The 4,850-nt window shown below is 39.9% G+C and overlaps 1 long non-coding RNA gene across 1 annotated transcript; it reads right to left on the bottom strand.

The window, feature by feature from the left end:
• Positions 1–511: 511 nt before the first annotated feature.
• Positions 512–4,573, bottom strand: LOC124009085. Its single transcript, XR_006834217.1, has 3 exons — positions 4,425–4,573; positions 3,159–3,231; positions 512–872 (listed from the first exon to the last, which is right to left on the bottom strand). It is a non-coding gene; the product is annotated as an uncharacterized LOC124009085 (long non-coding RNA).
• Positions 4,574–4,850: the final 277 nt, after the last annotated feature.

Genomic DNA, 4,850 nt, shown 5'->3' with positions numbered 1-4,850 from the left:
ATAATTGTTGGTACAGTATTTCAAGTCTGGTATCTATTTCAGAGCTCGTGGCATTGGGATGAAGTTTATCCTGTGTCGGTGAGTGTAGCTATTAAGTTAAGTTTGAGCATCTTAGCAATACAATGTGTCATATACTGCTGTCAACATTCTACAAGGAAAGAGACACTTAATCAATTATATAATAATTAACCAGAATACCCTGGATACCAGACTTAGATGACTGATAACTCAGTTCAAGAATGTTGTCATTGATGAGAATGAATCCAAAAAATTGACTTTGTTTAGAAATCCAGCCTGTATTGTAGTTTCATGACTAGAGACAAATCTTCAAAGGCACAGTATTTATTTATTCAGAGTGCTACATGCATTCACACAGTCTGGATTTATAGGATCCTTCCCACTGTAGGATTGATATGTCAAGTGATAAAATCCCCAGTTATCAATTCAAAGTTTATGGGAAAACTGCACTTGTCCTCATGTGAAAATTAGTTTATTAAATATTCTACAGCTGTAATGTCATCAATCAATTCAAAATGTATTTATATAGCACATTTCTTACAACAAATGCATTTCAAGGTGTTCAAAGTCATGCATTGAAAGGCACGTGGTACTTAATGGGATGGCAGCCATAACAGGTTAACCTCCTGCTGCTCTAACAACAGCACCACGGAGGCATTCCCATGTGGTAGAGAATCCTCTGGTCACCTATAGAGACCTGCCAAGAGGAAGGATGTTAAACGGCAGGCAACAGTTGGAAAGCGCACCAACCCAAACTGGCACACCACGAGGAGAGGGAAGTTGACGGCCAGCAATTATGGAGCAGCGGTTAGGGCCAAGCGCGTTACTCTATCAGTTGTTGGATAGGCTGTTATCTGTAAAGTGGGGCACAGATAACAAAGAGGAGGACATCAAGGCTGATGAGAGTTTGCATGTAGAAATGTGGAGGTTTTTCCCACCCTGGGCCTTGAGTGATTACGTCAAAGCTTGCGACAGGATTTGTACTTCTGTATGATAGCCACATTAGAGGCTAATTAGCGCTTCATTTTTTTTGTGGGGGTGGGGGGGGTAATTACAGGAGAATATATTGGTAAAAGCTACCTTGTCTGATAGCGGTTATCAAAACGTCATGCCAGCCTACATGAAACACAGACCTTATAAGAAGTTCTCAAATCCCCTACGGAAAAATGAATGGTGGAAAAACAATTTGAACTATTTCCAGGTTTACCGCTAGATTTTATGGGAATTATGACTCATACTGTGATACTCAATTTGGAGCTTAGCCCAAAGCAAGTAGGGGGCCAGGGGGCATCCTAAATATCAACCGCTAAGTGCATGAATTTGGTACACTTTTAGAAGAACATTGAGAGATTAGATCTAATAAGATTTTTTTTTGTGACAAACTTCTTATTTAGTTTGGAATTTTTTGAATGGGGGGGGGGTTACACAGGTACATATATAATATTCAGACTAATATCAATTAATATATTCAGTTATCATATTTTCTGTTCATATTTTCACATATATATTTTTGTTGATCTACTAACAATTTTGTACAAAATAAATACACCTGCCACAGCAGCTGTGGTGGAAAAAAGTACCCAATTGTAATACTTGAGTATAAGTAAAGATACCTTAACAGAGAATTACTAAAAGTGAAAGTCACCTAGTAAAATACTACTCGAGTAAAAGTCTAAAAGTATTTGGTTTTAAATATACTTAAATATCAAAAGTAAAAGTATAAATAATTTCTAAATCCTTATATAAAGCAAACCAGATGGAATAATTTTCTTGTTTTTTATATTTACGGATAGCCAGGGGCACACTCAACAACATCATTTATGAACGTAGCATGTTTGTTTAGTGAGACCGCCAGATCAGAGGCTGTCACAGTGACCAGGGATAAGTGTGTGAATTGGACCATTTTCCTGTCCTGCTAAGCATTCACTTTTGGGTGTCATGGAAAATGTATGGAGTAGAAAGGACATGTTTTTCTTTATGAATGTAGCAAAGTAAAAGTAGAAAAAATAGTAAAGTACAGATACCACAAAAAACTACTTAAGTAGTACTTTAAAGTAGTTTTACATAAGTACTTCACACCACTGCACAGAAGACATTGCCAGTACTCAATTTCAGTAGTTACTGTGGGTCTCTCTACACTGGAAAAAGAGTACACACTCTGTGTCAAAGATGTTGCTGGCTTCTGGGACTGCCTTGCAGGTGTAGCACGTTAAGCCCCCTTCGCATAACAGTGGACATATATTGCTTCTGTGTGATTGGCATGGAAACGTGCCTGTACACCAACTTCCCCGCTCTTGTAACATACTGCACCCACTGCCAACTGTTCAGTATGCCTATCCCTGGCATGACCTTCTATTACAGAATACATTTTGTCTGCCTTAATTTCTTTGTCACACACACTTGCAGCTTGCAGTTGCTCTACAACGTCTCGATGCTCTACACCAGTGTTTCCCCAACTCCCGTCGCCCAGTACACCCAACAGAACACGTTTGTTGTAGCTAGGGACAAACATACCTTATTCAACTCACTGAGGGCTTGATGATTAGTTGACAAGTTGAATCAGGTGTGCTTGTCCAGGGCTACAATAAACATTAGTTCTGTTAGGGGTACTTGAGGACTGGAGTTGGGAAACACTGCTCTACATTACTCCTATAACTTTTCTAGGACACCACTGTAGCGTTGTGCATAGCGGTTTTCTCATGGTCATGGAATGAGTCCAGAGCTGTCTTCCAATTTGTGTACCCTGTGCTGATCAATGTATCCTTATTGTTTCTGCTGTGTTGTCTTCCATAGTCTACAGCAGAGCTCTCCAACCCTGTTCCTGGAGAGCTACCGTCCTGTAACTCCAATCCTAATCTAGCACACCTGACTCTGGTTAATAAACTGAATCAGTTTAGTTACAATTGGGGTTGGATTGAAAACCTACAGGAGGGTAGCTCTCCAGGAACAGGGTTGGAGAGCCCTGGTCTACAGGAAAGCCAGAAGGCTGCATTTCTCTCAATTGAGTATTCTAACTAATCAAAGGTTTCAAATGACTTGTGTTGAAAGGCCCTCTTTTGCAATCCAGTCGAAGGGATACTGGGGTAGCTTAACTTGTTTTCAGCCTGTGTCTGGGTCACCAAAACCATCCTCTTCCCTACCAGTTGCCCCTGGCTGCTGCTGTTCAAAGTGCTCCACTGGCCTGCTGTTCTCATCTGTCCTTCTCCTTGGCTTCTGCAAGGTAGAAAGGTAAGAGGTGCAACAAATCATGAGTTAGTTTTAAAGTTACTGTACACGACCAGGGCAACTCAACTGTAAAGAAAAATGTAAGTGTCCATTAAGACTCACACAGCTCCGAACATGACAGATAAGAAGCTACATAACCTATTTGAATATAAACCTCTTAAGGATCCGCCCCTTTTTTTCAATTTTAGCCTAAAACGACATACCCAGATCTAACTGCCTGTAACTCAGGTCCTGAAGCAAGGATATGCATTTTCTTGGTACCCTTTGAAAGGAAACACTTTAAAGTCTGTGGAAATGTGAAAGGAATGTAGGAGAATAACACAATAGATTTGGTAAAAGATAATACAAAGAAAAAAAATAACTGTTTGCATTATTCCAGCCCAGATGCAATTTAGATGCAAAGTTTTAGACTGATCCAATGAATCATTGCATTTCTGTTCAAAATGTTGTATCAAGACTGCCCAAATGTGCCTAAATTGTTTATTAATAACTTTTCATGATCAAAACTGCACTCTCCTCAAACAATAGCATGGTATTCTTTCACTGTAATAGCTACTTTAAATTGGACAGTGCAGTTAGATTAACAAGAATTTAAGCGTTCTGTCAATATCAGATATGTCTATGTCCTGGGAAATTCTCTTGTTTACTTACAACCTCATGCTAATTGCATTAGCCTACATTAGCTCAACGGTCCTGTGAATGGGACACCGATCCCAAAGAAGTTTTAAGGGATGAGCCAAAAATGTTTACCTGTAGAATGGAATGGGTTATAAGACCACTATGATTAATTGAATCAGTTCTACCACCTCAACATTGCCCATTTTAAACATGGTTGAACATGTAGTTGTAGTAAAGTTCAGCTTCAGTCCAAAGGGGGGGGGGCACTGTGTCACTGTCAGAAGATATGTGCTTCAGTCAGAAAAATATTTTCTGAAGTTTCTTCGGTCAGTAGCTACTGAAGTGACTAGCCAGCTAAACTATCTACAGAAACGAAACCCATAAAAATACATATATTTTCCTAATATCATAACTTATGTCAACATCCTATGTCAACACCTACCATTAAATAACTCTGACTGACAACCAATAGCTTATGGATTCTAAGCGCTAACTTATTAGCATTAGCCAACCCTTATGCTGAGGGAGACTAGCTAGTTGGCTACCACCAACCCTGCACAAACCTGTGGCTAACTCTGCTGCTATTACACTTTAACTTTCTGTCTGTTTCCGCCATCTCCACCTCATTCCCTGCTGCCTGCTCACGCTCAATTTCCTTGCTTGTTTTGCCTCTCTTTCAGAAGAAGTTCCCGAATATCCTGCATATCCTGCTGCAGACTCTGACTGAGTGACAGTCGTTTATCTTAGTGCTGGCTAGAAATGTGAACCTCTCTGTAGGAGTGGGGGAGGGGTCAATAGACGTGAGTGGGCAACTGCGTTGTGAAATCTCAACCAATCACAGCAGGCACCAGATCGTCACTCCAGGGGCTTTTTACGGTGCCTGCTACTACCAAGTGCAGTATATTGTATTGTTAATTTTTATCATAAAAATTTGTCAGTAAAAAAAATGTAAATGCTGCATAGCTCAAGTGATGTACGGTTATGGAAGT

Source organism: Oncorhynchus gorbuscha, linkage group LG22, assembly GCF_021184085.1.
Source record: "Oncorhynchus gorbuscha isolate QuinsamMale2020 ecotype Even-year linkage group LG22, OgorEven_v1.0, whole genome shotgun sequence".
NCBI classification, from domain to species: Eukaryota; Metazoa; Chordata; class Actinopteri; order Salmoniformes; family Salmonidae; genus Oncorhynchus; species Oncorhynchus gorbuscha.
Note: the sequence above shows the minus strand (reverse complement) of the source record. Positions and strands in the feature narration are given on the sequence as shown.